The sequence below is a fragment of the Bactrocera oleae genome, chromosome X (genome assembly GCF_042242935.1).
Source record: "Bactrocera oleae isolate idBacOlea1 chromosome X, idBacOlea1, whole genome shotgun sequence".
In the NCBI taxonomy this organism is placed as follows: Eukaryota; Metazoa; Arthropoda; class Insecta; order Diptera; family Tephritidae; genus Bactrocera; species Bactrocera oleae.
This window is the reverse complement of record NC_091541.1, coordinates 23,278,900-23,302,258: the sequence shown is the minus strand read 5'-3', so window position 1 is coordinate 23,302,258 and position 23,359 is coordinate 23,278,900. Positions and strand designations below refer to the sequence as shown.

At 37.5% G+C, this 23,359-nt stretch overlaps 1 protein-coding gene across 5 annotated transcripts in view; it reads left to right on the top strand.

Moving 5' to 3' along the window:
* Positions 1–4,789: 4,789 nt before the first annotated feature.
* Positions 4,790–23,359, top strand: part of LOC106624584 (glutamate receptor ionotropic, kainate 2) — a 1,058,023-nt gene continuing 1,039,453 nt past the window's right edge. For 2 of the 5 annotated variants that reach the window (XM_070112612.1, XM_070112611.1), the window contains exon 1: positions 4,792–5,076. The gene's annotated coding sequence lies outside the window, so the exon portion shown is untranslated. Of the gene's footprint in view, positions 5,077–23,359 lie in introns of all 5 variants that reach the window. The other 3 variants (XM_070112613.1, XM_070112614.1, XM_070112610.1) reach the window with 3 other exon arrangements.

Here is a 23,359-nt window from a genome sequence, read left to right as displayed (position 1 = left end):
GAAGTGAGGTAATTAAAATATTAAACTCGGATGCATTCACCTTAACGAAGTGGTTTTCAAACCACCCTTAATTTTTCGACAGTGACTGCACTGAAAAGTCAATAAGCTTCAATGGGAAAAACTCCAATAAAACACTAGGAATCCATTGGTGGCCGAAAAAGGATTTGTTTCAATTTGTTTTGGATGCCAGTTTTACTGATCTGCGAGCCACCAAACGAAATATATTGTCAGTCTCTGCTCGCCTTTTCAATCCTCTTGGATTATGAGCCCCACTAGTCACCACAACAAAAATCTTATTGCAAGAGCTTTGGATCCAAAAACTAGATTGCGATGAGTCGATTCCATTGCGCCTTGACACTAGCTGGCATAATTTCAAAGCCAATTATGGCATATATCTATAAAATAATAACGATTGTCGAGCTTGACCATCATGTAAGCACTGTTTCGAACCATTTAAATAAGGCTGGTATGTCAAGCGAAAAGGTCGACGTCAATTCGTGGTGACCAAGCCATGAGTGGCATTCAGGAAAGCTTAGCTGTGCATTTAGTGGGATTGGTAGAGAACCATATGTATCAAACTACTTCCCTACGGCCATTCGGATCTGTACTGTTAGCAATTGTACCGGCTAATCGAAGACCAGCTTTGGCCAATAATAGAGCAATTGTGTTCCATCAGGAAAACGCCAGGCCACACACATCGATAGTCATCACTAGAAGCTTCGGGAGCTTGGTAGGGATGTTGCTATCCATCCACCGTAGAGTCGGGACTTGACGCCAATTCATTACTACCTCCTTCTGTTTTTGGTGAAAAATACGTCTCAAGAAAAGTTTTGAAAATCGACTGTGACAGGTTCACTATAAAATTACTTTAAAAATGACAAAAAGTTATCCAACAAACCGTGCATATTTCACTTAAATCATCATTCTAACTATGGCAAATTAATCATTAATTTAATGAAAAAGTAATGGAATTCTCTTAAGTTGACCCTTTAAAATATTTATGAGAATCACATACTTATCCATATATTTGAAATATTCTATTTACACGATTTCCCAAGACCCTACACGTTGTTTATAGCTCTCCCATATAAGATAAAAATGTATTTCTTTATTTATACACTTCAACAGCATTTCTCGCTGCTGATTATTTTGAAGTCTTGCACCTAAGACTAGAGACCAAATCACCCAAGGGTACATGGATTTTTTGATGGTCGAGCTTATCTCGTACAATAAACGTTTTTTGATTCTAAACGGAAAATAAAAATACAACTTTGACGATTTTTCGTAGTTCGAAAACTTCGAAAGTTACTGCTATTAATATGTTTTTTTACAATCATGGAAAATATATATTTGCTCTTAACACACCAAACCGTTTTCGTTTATATTCAGTACGATTATGAGCGAAAATGTTCCTCTTTCATTTTATATTACTAATTTTTACAAAAAACAATGTTTGTAAAAAATACAAACAATTTTCCCGAACAAACCCAATTAAAGTAGCTTCTAATTAAGCATTAATTTGAAGACGTGAACATATTTATTACTATTCGGCAAATGAAAAACACTGATAACTTTTGATCAAGTTAAATAAGAAATAATACGCTAGCAAACTTTTTTAAGCGATTGAAAAGTTGACTTTGATTGAATTTGTTTAATAAAAGGGTTTGTATTTTTTACAAACATTGGTTTTGTAAAAATTAGTAATATCAAATGAAAGAGGACATTTTCACTCATATTGGTACTGAATATAAGCGAAATCGATTTGGTGTGTTGAGAGAAAATAAATATTTTCCAAGATCGTTCAAAGAAATATTAATAACAATAACTTTCGAAATTTTTAGACCTTCCAAAAGTCGTCAAAGTTGTATATTTTATTTATCGTTTAGAACCATAAGACGTTTATTGTACGCGAAGAGCTCGACTATGGAAAAAGGCAGGTAAACTTGGGAGATTTCGTCTTACTACTATTTTTATGGGATTGTTAACTCGTTTAGCAATCTCGTTTTACAAATCCTAATGTATTAATGAGAACTGAACGTACTTTTTTGACTCAAAATACAATTATATGGACTTTAATATTTTATCTTTTTGTGATACTTTGTATCTTAAGAAATATTAACACATGGTAATGGGTTTATTTAAGATGATGGGATTAGTTAAATGCTGGATGTCTGTCTGTTGGTATGTTTAAAGCATCAATTAAACTAATTTGATGCATTATCTGGACATTTGAATGTTGTAGTGTGAAAATTAGCGAAGTCAAACCACATCCACGCCTACTTTTCATATAACACAATTTTAAATGCCTTCTGATTCTTTCACTGTGCAAAATATAAATCATGCACCAATGCAGATATTGGGATGAAACTGTGTGCAAATACTGTCTTTAAGGTAAACAATCTTTCATCTAAAAAAAAAAAAAGAAATTGTACTAAACTTTCTAAGCCTCAATACATCACTATGAGGTATCTATGCTGATTTTTTTCTGAAAATATCGGTCCGTCTTTGAGAAAAGTATCCGTACCTGATTATATAGTATTCTGGTGCCATAATAGGTTAAAATCAGATCAATAACTCCCCCATATGCCTTACCTAAAGATTTTCTAACTTCCGGCTGACTTTACCTATACCGTATGCATCGATGAATGTTAGATATTCTAATAAAATTCAGAAAACACATTTTCCTACTAATAATATGACCTCGTGCCCAAAATGGCTAAAATAAGGTAAATACTTAACTTAACTCCCGTTTACCTAATGTAAGGATTTTAAAACAATCGATTGGTTTTATACCGATTATCCTAATTTCTATGAACTACACATAATTATTATTGTTATTTTAGTGAGCTCTACTGAGAAGTACATCGGTAAATTTTTTAGTTATCTAAATAAAATGTGTTGCATTATCACAGCTTAATGCCAAAATAAATGCAATCAATTTAGAGCTACCCCTAAGCCCATCATAGCCGATATGAGGATTTACAACTTTAGGTCAGCATGTGGGATACTTTACCAAAATGACGTAAATAGTATGATTTAGCGTTGAGTATGAACGAAATTAGTCTTGACCTTGGTCCAAGCCCCATTCTACTAATATATATATATAATGATTTACGACGCTCTAGTTGACTTTTTCGTCATATACCCATTATCTTAAATTTTATCCATTTCATTTAGTTCATATCGATATATCTCAATCTTTATATAACTATCTTATGTCATTCGCTTAAAAAAAATATTATAGTTATTTGACCTTCCAGTAGTTGTTAGTTAGATTGGTTGTTTTATAAGAACAAAATATAGGAAATATTCTAAATACTAGCATAAGAAAATTAGAACTAAATATGATCTTTACTTGGTGTACTGTAGACGGAAACTACTAACCTATTACCATTGCCAGGAGGTTCTGTTTTCACTCGAAGCAATTTATAATTATGATATTAAAAATATTAGAAGCTATGTACATTTAACCACATTTACAATTCTTTCCTCCTAAATCAAATTATAAACATCATTACTATATAATTACTTGATTTTCGGTAAAAAACTCTTGATATTTAGTCTTTATAACTTTCAATATTTCGAAATATTAATTTAATCCAAAAGGCTTTAATGAATTAAGATTTTGCCAAAGCCTATATATACGCAATATAATGATTTTCATATCATGAAAAATATTACGGTAGATGGTTGAATTCCTCATTAAACTGGGAAAATGGAGCACTGAGCTTCTCATTCAAAGCGTTTTTTGCAAAATATTTGCTAAAGGAACGTTTCATTGTAAATTTTCAATTTAAAAAAAGCGATTTTTGGCGTAATTTAGGCATATTCATACAGATCTGCGCTAAACATAAAATTTGTAACACCTAAAAGGAAACGTCGGAAAATATACTTATGTAAATTATCACTGTGACGAGCTGAGGTGATTTAGCCATACCAAACTGACTGATCAAAATTAAGTCCATGTACGCAAACCTTTTTTATTTGTCAAATGATCTTCCCGAAATCGGACATGGATTATTATCCAAGGCAACGCTACGTTCTTTGAACAAATATGAATATATAAAGCCATACAAACTGACCGATCAAAATCAAGATAAAGATCTTTTTTTTATTAAGTAACTATAATTCGCATTGAAGGTTGGTTATATCAAACAACGTGTATAGAAAGAACTGTTAAAACATTTTCTGTTGGATGGAAACCGTTGGCCATTTCTACGGTTTCAGATTTACCATAGTTTTACATATATGTAGCTATAAGAAATGCTTCTTTGCAAGGTATTAAAGATTCGGTCTATTTCGAAATACAAGTATATATCACAGGTTTCGGTTTGTTGGAAGCGAAATATGAAGTTTTCTATCTGTTAATAAGAAAAAAATACTAAACCGTAAGGCGGAGGAACTCCCCGTTACAAATAAGAGCTTATACTTGTAGAGCCTTTTTTAAGGAGTATGAAACGAAAAAAAAACGTTTTTTGACCCACCTTAATGTACATATTTTCTATTATTCCTTAGGTGAAAGGTTTGTCGATAAAAACATAAGTTTCAGAGCTACGTAGTTCATTCTTCGAATTTGTTAAACACAAGTCTATTCTTTTCCATTATTATTTTTAGTTTAGTTATTAATTATGTTTTGTATCATTCAAGAAAAAGTAGGTATCGTTAAATAAGTAGTTTTTCATGTGTATATGAATGTTTGTACAACTTAATTTTTATACCCTTCGAAAGTTTGTACTTGTAAATATTATGAGCGACACTATCTGACAGCTTGTTTAAACTATAATAATTTGTAAAAGAAATGAACGTGATTCTATAACAAAAGCAGTATGGCAACACTTTTTCATCCCTTATATTCCTCAAAAAACTCAAAGGTTAGAGAGCCATTGAGGGTGTTTTAATTTATGTATGTGATAATAATAAACACCTGCGACAGTATTTCAACATTTGCAGATATTACAAATTCATTAATAAGCAAATTAAGTGTTAAATGTATTCAAGTTATAATTTATTTTGATTAAGAAACTGCATTCCTGGAAATTAAAAACCATGCAACAGAAAAGCCGAAAATGAAGACAGGTAACTTATTTATGTCATATGTATACGTGTTCGACCTATTTGCATATCTTATATATTACATATGCTTGACTGGTAATTTATTTATGCTACATACGTGTTCGACTTAATTATATATTTTAACTATTCCACATGCTATTTCGCGTCAATCATATCTGTAGAATTAACCATTTCATTGTATTAAAATAGTAAAAATTTACAAATATCGATAAATTTTAAATATAATACATACTATAAATTAAAGGTCTGACTACAAAATACTACTGGTTAAACATAGATGGATAAAACAATCGCATACTTAGCTTCACTATATGATGATATTACTAGTTCTATTATAATCTCTGTAGAATTATATCATCATATAGTGAAGCTAAGTATGAGATTGTTGTATTAGAATTAAGAAATGAATTTCTTTAGCTATGTCCACTGATCCTCTGTGCTTTAAATATGCTAAGTAAATCATTGAGTGCTCTTGACAGGTATAACAACGGGGGACGTCGGGAATAGTTTGATCATCTACCAATACGGCCCATTAAAAATAGCAAACATGTACTATTGTAATTTAATGAAAAAGTCGTGAAAAGTGATGTCGGTATATCTTTTCTGTCGTTAATATATTGTTTCTACCGGACCGATCATCAGCCTGTGCCAGCGATACCTTCAGTAAAAATTTAGTTATATTTCTGAGGATGTGCATATTGTAAACAAAATTTGAGCCAAATCGAATACATAACAATACCATTATATCGATATGTTTACAGTTTAAAAATTAACGAACTCGGATTATACGAGGGTTGCCTCTTATATTTCAGGATTAGGGAACAAAAACAATTATTAATCATCGAAAATCGTTTTATTGTTTTTCAAAATATTTTCTATTAAGATCTATACACTTTGGCATGTAACAAAACATGCGTTCTGAACGCATCAATCGCCCCTTCAGGTGGCTTAGTTAATTTTTTTACGTTTGGAAATAGAAAGGAGCAATTTGGTGCCAAGTCAGGACTATACGGTGGATAACTCATCAAATTTATTCGGGAGATCTGGAAACACCCAAACAGTAAACTGCTGTTTATTTTCGGGCTCATACGCGTAAATCGACGATTTATCACCTGTCATGATATCATAGACGAAGCCGAAGTTCGAAGCACCGCTATCGTATTTTTTTAACATTGCTTTCTACCAATCGACACGAAGCTTTTTTTTTTTGATCGATTTACAAATTGTGTGGGATCCAACATGAACAAATTTTTTTTCAATAAAATGTTCATGCAATATTGAATATATGCTGCTCCTACTAATTCCTATAGTTGCCTCAATCTTAAGATAGTTCGCAACACGATCTTGCAATATCAGTTTGCGCACAGTATCCAAAGTTTCCGGAAATAGAACTGATTGACATTCGTCTTGGAGTGATCTACGACCCCGATTGAATTCACCATACCATTGATAAACACTAGTCCCTGATGGAGCTTCATCGTCAGAAATTGAATTAAGTTCATCGATGCGATTTAAGTTTACTGTTACAACACAAATAGCGCTCGTATGTCAAAACGTTCTGGGAATGTATAACATCAAAAATGATTACAGTTTTAAGTTGCCAGATTGCAACACTAGGGTTGACAAATTTCTAAATATAAAAGTCAACCTACGTATGACCTTTTATTTAAATTCTTTCTCTTTAAAACAGATAAATCAAGCACCAATGAATATATCGCAAAACAATAAATGAATAGGTACTGTTTTACTATCGGGTTGATTTGTGGTAATGAGATTCTAATCATTGAAAAATAGGAAAACCGGTAAAATGGATTTCTGAAACCAGTAATATATAATATCTGCATTGTTAGCTTTTGTGAAAAACTCAACTACCATTCTAAGGTTAGTCAGTACATTGACGTTTTTACTCAACTTTTTTGAGTTTGTCTATCTTTCTAAAGCTTTTTCTCTTGTTACATTTGCATAGCTAATGTTTTTATTATAGTTGTTGTTCAGCATTGAAACTATTAGCTAATATGAGTATTTCCCTATTATTCATCGAGTTCTTTTTACATAACAACGCCTGATAATTTTACAACCTTTGTAATTAATAGTACGATTTTGAAGACAGAGGAAGCATATTGATGAATTTTCTTTATTTGCAAAGAGACATATTGGGGTTTATCACACAACTCTTCTAAAAAGATTTTATAGTATTGCTTTATTTGGCTAAATACTTGACAGCTATGATATTGTAATCGTTAAATTTAACTGAGTTATGCTCATTTTTAGCTAAGTGACGTTTAATATCATCGAGAGGAGTTAAAAAAAAACTATTATGCTATAATCTCATTTTCTTTTAATTGGCATGTACGAAAAACCAAGCTCTTGGGATCTGAGTAGCTCAAAAGTTTTCTGTGCTACCGTTGTTATGTTGGCGTTACATGAGCTGCGTCTATTTCATTACTATAGTATGTTTTTACAAGTATACTTTTGGGACATGTTGTTACAGAGTATAATAGTTTTGTTCACCTAACGGTTGTTTGTATCACCTAAAACTAATCGAGATAGATATAGGGTTATGTATATATAAATGATCAGGATGACGAGAGGAGTTGAAATCAGGCTGGAACTAACAAAAATGATGCCACAAGTATTGAAAAATCATGTGAGAACTACAGAAAATAAATGACAGCATGGCGAAAAATAACGAAGAAATTATAACACGGAGTTTAAAAAAGAAATTGTTGAGCTGAACAAAAACAATGAGGACAAAGATAAAAAGTGGGAGGCAGAAAAAAACCTTTTGTGGGAACACATTGGCCTGATAGTAGAGAAAATTAAACAAGTAAGGAAGAGCTAATTTCGGATGTAACCGAACTATTTATACTCTCGCAAAGTCAAATGGTATACTCGTTTTAGATTTCTTTGTGGTTCTTGCCGCCTTGTTCTATGTTGACCGATATTTTCGGTAAAAAGTTAACTATAGGCACTGGGGTCCACATATTCAGTATTTAGGGGCTTGAACAGTTTTGGTTTAATTTAGATAAATTTTGGTCACAAGCTGGCATAATTTAAACGTATTATTCACGCAAAGTTTTACGCCGATATAATCATTGTTGCTTGACTTGCATACTGGAAAGTGAAAAAATCAGCATAACATACAACTATAAGAGGAATATTATGTACCGAATTTATTTGAAATCGGTTAAGCGGATCCCAAGATATAGCCTTTCACCTAAATGTGGGCGGGGCCACTCCCACTGTCTAATTTTGAACGCGATTACTTTAAGGTCATCTCATACCATCCCAGAGAAAAAATGTATTGTCTCTGGCGTGTTAAGTGCTTGATATATCGCGCTTTTAGAATTTTTGAACAGTACCGTTATATGGGGAGTGGGTGGAGTTAACACCCGATTTCACCTATTTTCACACTGTCGATAGATGTGGTAAAAATATTTGTTCCCAGTGAGTTTTGTTATTATAGCTTTAGTGGTATAGGAGATATGCACATTAAACTTATTAAGAGGCGGGACCACACGCACTTTAATAAAACAAAATTTAAACTGCAGATGCCCCTCCCTTATGTGATCCTGTGTACCAAATAAGAGTCTTGTATCTTGTTGTGGAGCTCAGTTATGGCAATTTATTTGTTTTTGATTAATGGCGCTTTGTGGGCATGACAGTGGTCCGATTACATCCTTCTGCAATATTACCCGTCTTACGGTACCTAGAAACATGTGTGCCAAGTTTCATAAATATCTCAATTTACAGCTTGACCAGACGGACGGACGGGCAGACAGTCACCTGGATTTCAACTCATCTCTTCATCCATGAATTTACATATATATAACCCTATATCTAACTCGATTAGTTTTAGGTGATACAAACAACCGTTCACAGATGATGATCCGAAGCAAACCACTATAAGGTTTATAGAAGAAAATTTTAGAGTGAAGGTAGATGCTGAGGGTGGGTACAAGGTAAAGATAACAAATAAGGAAGTTCTTAGTTCGGGTGTAACCGAACATTTTATACTCTCGCAACTTGCAAGGATAAAAGCCTGGGAAATTGCTTCAGGTATTTGTATTAAAGGAAGTATTGATCCGATTCAACCCATTTTTGACACAAAACATACTATAAACGAGAGTTTCATTTATTTATTTCATTTTAGGAATTTCAGTTATATATCTTACACATTAACCGATATTTTCGGTAAAAGTTCAACTATAAGTACTGGGGTGCACGTACCCAGAGACTTGATATGTTTAGGTTCGATTTAGACAATTTTTGGTCACTAGGTGGCACACTTTAAACGTATTATTCACGCAAAGTTTTACCCTGATACAATCATTGTTGCTTGATTTACATAGTGGAAAGTGAAAGAATCAGATGGAATTTAAAATGGTGTTATATAGGAAATAGGCGTGGTTGTAATCTGATTTCGCCCATTTTGCACTCTAACATAAAAATATGAGAGGAAGGTTATGTACTGAATTTGGTTGAAATCGGCTAAGTATAATAAGATTATGAGGTAACATGTATCTTAGTCCTGTTTCTAGGCTTTGGTGGCTGAAATAAATAAATAATAATAGTTGAAATCCGGACCTCTGTCTCCCCGTCCGTCTGCCTGTGCTAGTTATAACTTGAGTATAAATTGAGATATCGTAATGAAACTTGGTACACGTGCTTTTTGTAAGGACGAGATCGTTGATGTGCATTATCAGAAAACCTATTAAGTGCCACTACTAAGCACCAACTTAATATATAGAAGTTTAATTTGGCATAGGGGATCGCAGTAGCAGGGGCACCTTTGGAATAAATTTTTTTTAAAAATGGGCGTGGCCCTGCTCTCTAAAAGGTTTATTATATACAACCTCCCAACCCATTCAACTAAAATAACCAAATTCGCTCAGGATGAATGTGTTAAGCACCCCTACCGACACTGTAAAAATGGATGAAATCTGATGATAACTACTTAAAGCTTGCTTAGTTAATGACTAAATACGTCGGACACATTAAGTTTTACCCATGGTATGAGAGGACTTTATGGCAGCCACGGTCGAAATTTAACGATGGGCGTTGCACCACTTACTTTAAGGTGAAACCACATATCTCGGGATTAAACCAAATTCGGTATATAACATTCTTCTGATATTCTTATGTTACAGTGTGAAAATGGGAAAATAATACAATATCAAATTCCATCAGATCCCTTTACTTTACTGTATGCAAATCAAGCACCAATAAATGTATCGGGATAAAACTTTTCACGAATAATTCCTTTAAAGTATGCCACTTTGTGACCACGCATTAGACAAATCGTTCAAGCAATCGTTCAAGCCTCTAGGTACCGAATATATGGAACCTTGTACTTATAGTTGACTTTCTATGCATTCTGTATGCCAAAAATTAGTTGAATCGGGTCAATATTTCCCTTAGCGCCCATATACATAATATAAAGATTTTTTAATTTCCGGGTGACTTTATACCGCATATAGCGGCCAATATGTGAGTTATCTCAGTGAAAATGAGAGAATTTTACTCATAACAGTGTATCTTTGTTATTGTAGGCACAAAGATAAAATTGGGTGAAAACTTGACCTATCCCCATATAACTAATATCAAGATTTCCGAACATCAGGCAGACTTTACTTCATATGATTTGTGATGGTATTTGAGGTATCTTAATGAAACTGTGAGAACATTTTATTAGTCTGCGGGGTGTTAGTAGTATGTGGTATTGGCAACAATTGATAAAATCGGTTCAATACTGCCCCAACTCCCATATACTACTTATAATAATTTTCGTTATTCTAACAAGTTTTATGCCGAATATGTTAGTCAGTGAGTATTATTTTTTTTTATGTATAAAATTGCCTCAAAATATGTTCTTAAGTATTCCTGAGTAATGTCAAAATAATGGCAATGAGCCTGTCCCTTTCTCTATACCCTATATACCTCATAAAATGATTTCCGTCTTTCCACTTGCACACGACGCGCAGCTGCAGGCAAGTTTTTGCAGCTTCGACAGTTGAAGTCTTAACGAAGATGGCGATGCTTTAGAAACCTAAGATACCGCTCCAGACGTGATAATCGGTCACCTGTAGGGTGCTGTTAGGCTGCACCTGTAGGCCTCCCAGTTCCCGGTACGCTTAGGCTTGTTAAATAGTTTGCGTACCATTTTTCTTAGTTCTGTGAGCCTACTAGATTACCAGGAGCAGCTGCGGCTCTTGGTGGTTGTTTTTAGGGGACAGTTGCTGTGATATGCTTCTATAATGAATTGGTTTAGCGCAGACAATCTGTTTTCCAATCCAGAAGCCGTTACACTTCAATCCAGCTGCCCCCTCCTACCAACATTAATTTCAATCATGTCTCTAAAAGTGGCCCAGTCCGCGTTTTTAGGGATACGCCTGGGAGGGAGTTATTTGACCTCTATCCCCAGAGCGAATATTATGATACGGTGATCTGATATCCAGGGTTCTGATGATAGTCTCCATTGCGAGATCAGCCCTGCCATAGTCTCGTTACTAAGGGTGAAATCCAGCACCTCCCTTCGGACACTAGTTACAAAGGTGGGCTCGCACCCCACGTTTGCAATGCTTAGGTTTACTGACTATACATTCAATGAGAGACTTATCCCGTGTGTTGCAGTCCGTGCTACCCCATTCCGTATGGTGGGCGTTGGCGTCACATCCTAGGACGAGGGGCAGCTTATACCTCCTGCAGTACTCCACCAGGTTGCCGACTGACTTAGGGGGTGCTGTCGGGGTCTCCCCTGAAAAGTAGGCCGCTGCCATGACGAAGTCCGCTCTTTCGTCGTTTTTTGCCTGTACAGCGACCAGGTCCTGTGTTAGGTACTCTGAAATACAAAAGAAATCAGTATCGTTCCTAACTGCTACACAGGTTCTAGGTCTCTCACTAGAGAGATCCCAGATCCAGATTACCTTGTTCGACTCCATTTTGCGGCGGAACTGGTCTTCATACACACCGTCCACCCGCTAGGTAAGTAAGTTCCTCCAGCCAGCACACCTCTCATCCATTCAGTCAACCTGCAGCATGCCTCCTTTAAAATATACTCTGGCGAAAGGGTGTCCAGGAAGCTGAACTTGCGTTTGGTCCCTCAATCTCCCTTACCTGAACCGGTGCTTGTGTCCGTGTTCGTTCGCTGTTGTTGTTGCCTTATTCTGTTGGTTGCTGTTGTGTTTGTTGTTGGTTGTTTGCTCATCTTGTTCGTAAAACCTTAATCGCTACATGACGAGCTGTCGAGTCAGCGTGAGAGGTGCTAGGTGGGAGATGCCGAGATGCAACACAGCAAGGCCATAGGGCTATTGGGGGTTATGCTTCAACTCAAAAGTAACGACTGGAAACCGGTACACTACTACTGCAAACGATGCAACGCAGCCGTAGCAAACTATCCATCACATGAACTAGAGGCCACGGTCAAAACGCTTGAGCGACCACGAGTGTATTTATTAGGTGCTCCACTTACTACACCACTTAGATCAACATTGCCAGATGGTGGCTACGGCTCCAAGAATTCGACTTTGTATGCAAACATCGATCGTATTCGAAAATGCATCACTCCTACTTTCTTAGTCTAGCGCCAGCTGAGACCATGATCAGCTTGAACACTGTATCAGAGAAAGGATTGCAGCTTAATAGCACGCCGAAGGCTAATGGTAGGGTTTATTTAATGCAACAACTTCAAAGCTACTACTAAACAACTACTAAACAAACAAAACCAGATTATACGATGCCCAACAGCCAATTATCTCATAGAAGATCACTTAAGGCTTCAAATGCAGTAAGATGGCGAGTCGTTAAGTCATGCCGCCCACGCAAGGCATTTTTCAGTATTAAAGGCATAACAACAATTAGGTAAATAATTCTGGTTTCCAAGAATGAGACGGAATGTAAAGTCATATATACAAGCGTGCGATGAATGTTGCTTACAAAAAGTGAAAGGTGGAAAAGCTGAAATCCAAATGCACCTTAAGGATATGTTGCCGATCCTATTTGGGCACATCTTTATCGACCATGTGGGGCCATTTCAAGTAGCAAGTCAGGGTTTTCTTACATATATGTAATTGTATGCGGTTTTATTAAGTATGTAATACTGAAGTATTCGAAGTACAGAAACGGGACCAGTCTTGAAGATATGGTGACAATTTTTGGGCAACCAAGTAAAATAACGTCCGATCACGGTACAGCATTTACCTCGAAACAATGTCAGGAGTTCATCGATAAGCATAATATCCAACGCAACAAGATAGCTTTACAAACACCGAGGGACAACGGGCAGGCCGAACGAGTAAATAAAACAGTTCCCACGTAAAATAACGTCCGATCGAGGTACAGCACTCACCTCGAAACAGTTTCAGGAGTTCATCGATAAGCATAGTTCTCCAACACAAGAAGATAGCTGTACAAATACCGTGGCCCAACGGGCAGAACGAACGAGAAAATAAAACAGTTTTCAACGCTTTAAAATGTACCAGTGAAATCCAGATCATGAGACAACGAACTTTTGAAAAATTCAATCTAGTATCAACTCCCAACGTAATGAGGCCACCAAATTCACGCCAAACGAACGCGTGTTTAATTTTAATCCTGGAGCCGTAACTCACGTTACACGATGACCATAAAGGAAACATAGACATCGACATTAAATGAGATGACGCATCGAGCAACATCAAGGCAGAGAGTACCAAATGGAAAGAACGTTACGACAAACGATGTCAATCACGATGAAAATAGTGGTCATCGATCATGTTCCAAATGTGACAGGCGAGTCGCACAGGCTTGATCCTGCATTCAAAGGTCCATATATCGTTACAAGGGTACTCAACTATGATAAATATCTCATCGAAGATCTACCAAATTCAACACATACGCAAAGGTACCACATGTAGTGTAGATCATATGAAACCGTGGTATACACTGAGCCCAAAGTTAGATGGCGACGACGAAGGAGACGCCGAGCTGTCACCGACAGTTTGCGAGTGAGAAGCATTCGTTGCTTGGCGTGCAAACAAGACGGTCGATAGCTGGTACACGGTAGAGTAGTAACAACTTTTGATTATCGTTATTTGTATTTAATATCAAATCAAAATAAACAATCTTGAATTCATATTTAAAATATCTATGTATATACAGTCATACTTATTTGTAACATTGGGACATTCTTGATAATATTGGAATATTGGGAGCAGAGAAAGCGATGGGCTGATTGGGTTAACTTTTGACATTGCCCAGGTATACCTCAGAACACATTTTCAAGCAATTTTATAAATGTATAACTCCCACACTGGCCGACATACATATATCCCACAAAGTTAGAGTAACTAAAATCAGTATATGTAGTATATGGGAATTGTGATAATTGGTTTACAAAATTGTTATTAAACTACTTGTATAGTTTGTGTATATACGTTATACGCTTACTTTATTTTTCTTACGATATCTTACATACCGATATTTACGGTATAAAGCCAACAGGAAGTTTGAAAATCTTATACAGGGTGGCTCACGAATCGTGCTACAAAAAGAAACCGAAATAACTTTTTTCTGTGCGAGTAATCAACTTCCTTTTTTTATATTTGGCAGGTTATTATTTAAGTTTTTTTTATAAATTAATGCTTGGGATACGGAAAAGGAGTCTTTGATAGTCCAGCGGTACCATGCTTTGCAATGAGAAGTGCGAGTGGATGGACCAATATGAAGTTGGTAAACATGTTTGCCGAGTCTGGAAGTATCGCAAGAAAACCGTACCATCGAGATCCGTATGGTCGTGTTCAAGAGACAATCGCGGATGTTGCATCGTCAATTCAAGCAAATCCAAGAGTTTGGACTCGCACCTTAGAGTTATCAGACGGTCATTACAACGGATAATTCATTATGACTTAAACCCGTTTCCGTACAAAGTTCAAAAACAGAGTCGGTTAAACCCTCTAAATTGGCCTATTCGCCTGGAACTTTTCCAAAAAATTATTGAAATGGCCGACGAAGACAATAACTTGATAAATTGCCTGTTTCAGACTGATGAGGCCCATTTTGATCAAACGAAAATGTAAATTAGCCAAATTTCTGTAAATGAAGTGAATCAAATCCCGAAATAATCCACGAGATGGAACTTCTCCCAGAACGAGTCACTGTGTGGTGCGCAGTTTTATCAAGATGTCCAGATGCCATTCTTCTTTAAAGAAAACGGGGAAACAGTAACTGTCAATTGGTACCATTATTTAAAGATGTTGAATGAGTGTTTTACCCAGAACTGCGTCAAAGCGTTTGGATCCAGCAATATGAAACAACAGCACACACAGCCAGACAAATTAATATCAAGAAACCCCAAGGTTTCCTGACCTGACTGCACAAGACCCCCAGACCGCAATGAACAAATATTCTAATTAGGTGTCGCATATGCCTGGCTGGGCATGGGGGTTATTTACGGCTCATAATTAAAAAAAAAATGAGTTATATAAAATAAGATAAAATTTGCTAAATTGCATTAAAAAAGTGCTGTACAGGGGTAGTATTGAACCGATACCGCATATTATTAACAGAAAAAGTTACTAAATGAGTTTCATTAAGGTACATCACATACCATCACCAACATATGTACTTGTATATAAGGTGTAGTAAAAAGAAATCCATTGTTTTTGCATAAAATTGAAGGTTTTAATTGCCATAGTTAGAATGATCCGATTTAGGTCAAATATGCGCCGATTTGCTCGATAACTTGTTGCCATTTTGAGGTTAATTTCATTATGCCTCTCTCGTAGAAGTCTTCGTTTCTATTGGCGAAAAATAGAGACAGTCGATTTTCACAAGCGTCTCTTGAAGCGAGTTCTTCACCAGAAAACTTGTTCGCTATGGACAGGAACATGTAGTAATCACTTGGTGCCAGGTCCGGACTATAAGGGGGATGCATAAGAGCATCCCAACCAAGCTCCCGGTGCTACTGGCGAGTCACTATCAATGTGCGTGGCCTGGCGTTATCCTGATGGAACACAATTTCTATCCTATTGGCTAAAGTTGCCTGCTTCTGGGCAATCCTTCAGACTTTCCCACCATACACACAGCAAAACCTTCCTGGCCGTCAATCCTGGCTTTCCGCCGGCTCAGCGCGTTTCGACCACGACCGTTTTTGCTTGACGCTGTCGTAAGTAATCCACTTTTCATCGGCAGTTACCAACCTTTTCAGAAATGCGTCGATTTTGTTGCGAATCAGCAGCGCTTCGCAGATGGAAATTCGATCCATGAGTTTTTTTATTCAAGTGGTTCCAAACGGGTTTTTGTGCAATCTTTAGCTCTTGGGAAATCGGAACAGTGCTTACATGACGCAAAATGCCAAAAGATTGTGAACCACTTACTTTCACCGATGGGGAGGTTCAGAGTGTCATAAAAAAGGCCAAATCGTCTAAACCCATTGGCCCTGACGTAATAAGCATGCTGATGCTAAAGCATCTAGGCTTGACGGAAGTAAGCTACCTCACCAAGGTCCTCAACTTTTCGATGTCCACTCTTCAAATACCCGATGAGCGGAAAGTCGGAAGAGTGGTCCCACTACTGAAAACTTGGAAACCGGCCAACAAAGGGGAGTCCTATCGCCTGATAACTCTCCTTTCCCCAGTGGTGAAGACACTTAAGGCCTTGCTACTCCCGACGTTCACTCACCACCTGAGTCTAGTAGACCATCAGCATGGGTTCCGAAAAGTGCACAGCACCACCACAGCACTTAGCGTCAAACTTAGAAGAATTAAACGGGGGGTTTCGCAGGTCGGTGTCCTCTCCCCGCTACTGTTTAATTTCTATACTTCGAAACCCCCCAGCCACCAGAAGGTATTTCCATGACCTCGTACGCTGATGACTGCACGATATTGACGTCGGGCAATGAAGTAGATGGCATGTGCTCGAAAGTAAACTGCTATCTCTTCGACCTTTCTCTCTGCAAAGATCCTGACACTCTCCCACACTAATTCCACAAAGACCATTTTTATAGACTGTACGAAGGAGTACAGATTTGATCTAGACATTTCAGTCGATGGCATTAAAATTCCGACAGTCAACAACCCTAAAATTTTAGGTATTACATTCGAGAGCTTATGCTCCTTCATTCCTCAGACGACCGCGATAACCGCCAAGGTACAGAGCCGCAACAAAATCCTCAAATCGCTTGCCGGCAGCTCTTGGGGTGAAGAAAAAGAAACGTTGTTGGCAACATACAAGGCAATCGGCCGGCCGGTCTTAAACTATGTATCACCAATATAGTCGCCTGGATGTAGTGTAACGCAGACGAAGAAGCTTCAGACTTGTCAGAACACTGCACTTCGGACGTGATGCCTCTTGATGTCCCCAATAGGACACCTGCACAGTGAGACCCTTATGCTTCCGGTTAAAGAACATAACGAGCTCCTCTCCAAGCAGTTTCTGCTGGAGTGGCGTACTAGGAGTCAAACCACTACTCATAGCAGACGTAGAGCTCGAGTTGCCTCGCGAAACCAGAGTGACCCTCGCGCAACTTCGTTCTAGATTGTATTGTAGCAGGTTAAACTCCTACTTATCCAGAATAGAGCTCGACATTCCAAACATATGTCCTTCATGCAATGAGGCTCCGCATGATACTAACTACCTCTATGCATGTCCAACAAACCCAACTCATTTAACACCCTTTTCCCTATGGTTCGATGTCGTCGAAACAGCCTGTTTCTCGGGCCTCCCGTTAGATGACCCCGACAACAACCAAACTATCACTTATCATCGAAGCGGGGACTAGATAACCGTTACAACAACAAGAATAGCAAGGTATTGTTATGTACAATACGGTATTTGGTAGAAATTAGTTGAGTAAGTCCTGGGATATGGAATTTCACTTAAAGTAGGGCGGTGCACCGCCCATTGTCTAATTTTGTCACAAGCTCCTATGAAATCTTTCCACGCAATATTGGATGTGATTTTAATGCTTCTGGCATGTGTACTTAATGAGTTATCTCAGCAAGTTAGGTTCATATTACTTTAGAGGTTTGAAAGATATATACATTAATCCTATTAGGGGCGGAGCCATGCTCACTTCATTAAGAGTTTCAGCCCACAGGTGTCCATCACCACTGCAATCTCCTGTACCAAATTTTTTTATATCTTAATTGGAAGATTAATTATAACGTTTTATAGGATTACTCCTATCCCACTTTGACCAAGGAACCCGTGTACAAAGTTTCATGACGATATCTCAAGTTTTACTCAAGTTATAGCTTGCACAGACAATGTAGGCAGTCGCCCGGATTTCAACTCTGTTTGACAATGTCATGATTTATGTTTATATTAGTTATACAAGGTGCGTTCCAAAGTAAACAGTAAAAAAGGAACAAAGTAAACTCTTGTAGCGCCATCTATATGTCGACTAGTGCGTTAGAATCTGCTATCCTTTATCGACTTCCAGTAAAAATTTCATGACATTTCATCTATTGGAAGTGAAGTTATTGCGTTTCAGTATGTTTTTGTCATCGGTGCGAAAATGAGCTTCGGACAAAGAGCCAACATTAAATTTTGTTTTAAAATTGGTAAAACTTTTACTGAAACGTTTCAATTGATGAAACAACTTTATGGTGATAATTGCCTATCCCGTAGCAGAGTGCACGAGTGGTTTCAACGTTTTCAAAGTGGTCGTGAGGACAAAAATGAGAAAATGGCGCCTGGAGACGCCAAAAGTGAAGACAATGCAGATTTGTTTTTATGATTCCAAGGCTATTATCCACAAACAATTTATTCCACCCGGCCAAAACGTTAATGCGGTATTCTACCTTGGAGTTTTGAAGCGTTTGGTGCGCCGTATTCGACGTGTTCGGCCCGAATATCGCAAAGATTGAAGTTGGCGTTTGTTGCACGATAATGCGCCGTCTCATCGATCTGCGCTTGTGGCCGATTATTTGACCAAAAATCACATTTTAACAGTCAACCACTCCCCGTATTCACCTGATATGGCACCATGCGACTTCTACCTTTTCGGAAAAATGCATTTGCCAATGAAAGGAAAGCGTTATGCAGACGTGGAGGCCATTCAAAAGGCTTGCACCGGCATACTGGCGGCCATACCGGGCAACGAGCTAAAACACTCGTCCGACATGCTTTTAGACCGTGCGAAAAGCTGTATTAAAGCAGAAGGAGTCTATTTTGAATAAAATTAATTGATTTTGCCGATAAAACCATTTGTTCTGTCTTTTTTTTTTAAAGTCCTGTTTACTTTGGAACGCACCTTGTATATATATCTAACTCGATTAGTTTTAGGTGATACAAACAACCGTTAGGTGAACGAAACTATTATACTCTGTAGCAATATGTTGCGAGAGTATAAAAATGGTAGCGCGCTTTCAATTTGCACCTGGAAGCAAAGGAAATCATGAGAAATAAACTGTTTTGAATGGAACACAACTTCAAGAAGTAATCTTTATCATACCTGAGGCACTTGGAGAGACTCAAGATGGAATGGATAATTTCTAGCGGTTGGTTAGAAAACTGCAGCAATATTTTTCATCTAAAAGGAAATCGACTTTTGAAAGCCATTTATTATGATCCTTGAGACCTGAAAAGTTTAAAAGTCTGAGCTCATGTGTACTCATGATGAGAATGCAAAAAACTTAATGTCGATTCGGAGAAACGAAAGATAGGGGAGAGTAAAATTTCGTAGTGTGTAGGTGTGGGCTCCAGAGGCATATGGGTAACAGCATTGACTAACCAGTGAAAAATGTGAAATGCAACTTTATTTCGCAAGAATGTAAACATGTAAACGAAGCTAAAAGGATGTATAAGAGACCGAAAAATTAGTTAAAGAAGATACATTGTGCTGCTGAAGAAAATATATTGAAAGAAGAGAGCCGCGAACTGAATCAGTCCAGCTGAACCGCTCAGAAACGTGACTAAACAGAATGAGGAGTTTGTTTGGGGTGACCAACAGGTCAACGTTTTTAGGAAACTCAAGTAAAGTCTATAAAAATTTCATCTTTCGTCTTTCTTTAACATCCGATAAATCTCTGTGTAAAACCAATCAGTTCCGAACAAGTCGGTGCAAACAATTTTTGTATAACAAAAATATATATATTGTACATATAGTCTAGTAGGTTCAACGATATCACTTTCAAAAAATTGGACAATAATAGAAATATATGAAATTGTTAGAGCCTAAACAATGAAAGTTTCCCAATAATTTGCTTGAACATAATCACCCCTAAAAAATGCCCATTCGACTCTTTTAACCCCTAAATTTAGGGTAAGTTAGTAGCACCGTGTTCAACTAATGGCCGTTTGTAACATCCAAAAGTAAGCCAGATAGATATAAAATTATATATAAACATTTAATTCCATATAAATCTTTCGCTTTACAGAATATAAATCAAGGATCAATAAAATACTTTATAAATCCCTAATCCTGTAAATTTGGACATAAGTACATTTGTTTCCGGTAATGATATGTAGTAATACCAAAAATTGATAAAAGGGGTCAATACTACCTGAGCTCCCCCATACCTAACATAAGAATTTTAAACCTCCGGTTCTCTTTATACCGTATTTATTTATTAAATGTTTATATTAAGTGTAAATATAATATAATACTGGAAAAGCCAAAAGTCGGCTCACGAATTACCCAGGCCCCATAATAATTTTCGTTACTCTACTAGATCATTTGCCCAATATGTCAGTCAGTGTGCGAATTATCTTTACAAAATTACATAGAAACATGTCCCTGAGTATATTTTAGTTAAGGCAGAAGTTAATAAAATCAGTCCTGACTCCTCCTAGTTCCAATATACGCGGTTCAGTGATATTTTAATAAATTTATTTATTGAAAACTGTTATTTTTTACAACGCAATTGAAAACTGTTATTTTTTACAACGAATCGCATTAGCGAAGGTCAGCTGTGATATGAAACATTTTGGAAAAGTGTGCGTAACCCCGCTTCCTAATAGGTGGTACAATTGGGTGGGAAAACACTACGAATTTTTTTTTCGGTTGGTATTCTGAAATTTTATTTTATTTTTAGACACTTGTAAAAAAATCTCTCCAAGTATGAGCTCTTAATTTAACGGGAAGGTCCTTACAGTTTCCAATTTTTTCTTGTTATCAGATAGAAGAATTCATACCCCGCTTATAACTGAAAATATATATATATCTATTATAAGTCGGGTTTTCCTTCCTGACGCTATAACTCCAGAACGCACAAACCGATTTCCCCGAGATAGAACTTCTCCCAGAACGAGTCACTGTGTGGCGCGCAGTTTTATCAAGATGTCCAGATGCCATTCTTCTTTAAAGAAAACGGGGAAACAGTAACTGTCAATTGGTACCATTATTTAAAGATGTTGAATGAGTGTTTTACCCAGAACTGCGTCAAAGCGTTTGCATCCAGCAATATGAAACAACAGCACACACAGCCAGACAAATTAATATCAAGAAACCCCAAGGTTTCCTGACCTGACTGCACAAGACCCCCGGACCGCAATGAACAAATATTCTAATTAGGTGTCGCATATGCCTGGCTGGGCATGGGGGTTATTTACGGCTCATAATTAAAAAAAAATGAGCTATATAAAATAAAATAAAATTTGCTAAATTGCATTAAAAAAGTGCTGTACTTGTATATAAGGTGTAGTAAAAAGAAATCCATTGTTTTTGCATAAAATTGAAGGTTTTAATTACCATAGTTAGAATGATCCGATTTAGGTCAAATATGCGCCGATTTTCTCGATAACTTGTTGCCATTTTGAGGTTAATTTCATTATGCCTCTCTCGTAGAAGTCTTCGTTTCTATTGGCGAAAAATAGAGACAGTCGATTTTCACAAGCGTCTCTTGAAGCGAATTCTTCACCAGAAAACTTGTTCGCTATGGACAGGAACATGTAGTAATCACTTGGTGCCATGTCCGGACTATAAGGGGGATGCATAAGAGCATCCCAGCCAAGCTCCTGGTGCTACTGGCGAGTCACTATCGATGTGCGTGGCCTGGCGTTATCCTGATGGAACACAATTTCTATCCTATTGGCTAAAGTTGCCTGCTTCTGGGCAATCCTTCAGACTTTCCCACCATACACACAGCAAAACCTTTCTGGCCGTCAATCCTGGCTTTCCGCCGGCTCAGCGCGTTTCGACCACGACCGTTTTTGCTTGACGCTGTCGTAAGTAATCCACTTTTCATCGGCAGTTACCAACCTTTTCAGAAATGCGTCGATTTTGTTGCGAATCAGTAGCGCTTCGCAGATGGAAATTCGATCCATGAGTTTTTTTATTCAAGTGGTTCCAAACGGGTGTTTGTGCAATCCTTAGCTCTTGGGAAATCGGAACAGTGCTTACATGATGAAAAATGCCAAAAGACTGTGAGCCACTTACTTTCACCGATGGGAGGTTCAGAGTGTCATCAAAAAGGCCAAATCGTCTAAACCCATTGGCCCTGACGTAATAAGCATGCTGATGCTAAAGCATCTAGGCTCGACGGAAGTAAGCTACCTCACCAAGGTCCTCAACTTTTCGATGTCCACTCTTCAAGTACCCGATGTGCGGAAGGTCGGAAGAGTGGTCCCACTACTGAAAACTTGGAAACCCGCCAACAAAGGGGAGTCCTATCGCCTGATAACTCTCCTTTTCCCAGTAGTGAAGACACTTAAGGCCTTGCTACTCCCGACGTTCACTCACCACCTGAGTCTAGTAGACCATCAGCATGGGTTCCGAAAAGTGCACAGCACCACCACAGCACTTAGCGTCAAACTTAGAAGAATTAAACGGGGGGTTTCGCAGGTCGGTGTCCTCTCCCCGCTACTGTTTAATTTCTATACTTCGAAACCCCCCAACCACCAGAAGGTATTTCCATGACCTCGTACGCTGATGACTGCACGATATTGACGTCGGGCAATGAAGTAGATGGCATGTGCTCGAAAGTAAACTGCTATCTCTTCGACCTTTCTCTCTGCAAAGATCCTGACACTCTCCCACACTAATTCCACAAAGACCATTTTTATAGACTGTACGAAGGAGTACAGATTTGATCTAGACATTTCAGTCGATGGCATTAAAATTCCGACAGTCAACAACCCTAAAATTTTAGGTATTACATTCGAGAGCTTATGCTCCTTCATTCCTCAGACGACCGCGATAACCGCCAAGGTACAGAGCCGCAACAAAATCCTCAAATCGCTTGCCGGCAGCTCTTGGGGTGAAGACAAAGAAACGTTGTTGGCAACATACAAGGCAATCGGCCGGCCGGTCTTAAACTATGTATCACCAATATAGTCGCCTGGATGTAGTGTAACGCAGACGAAG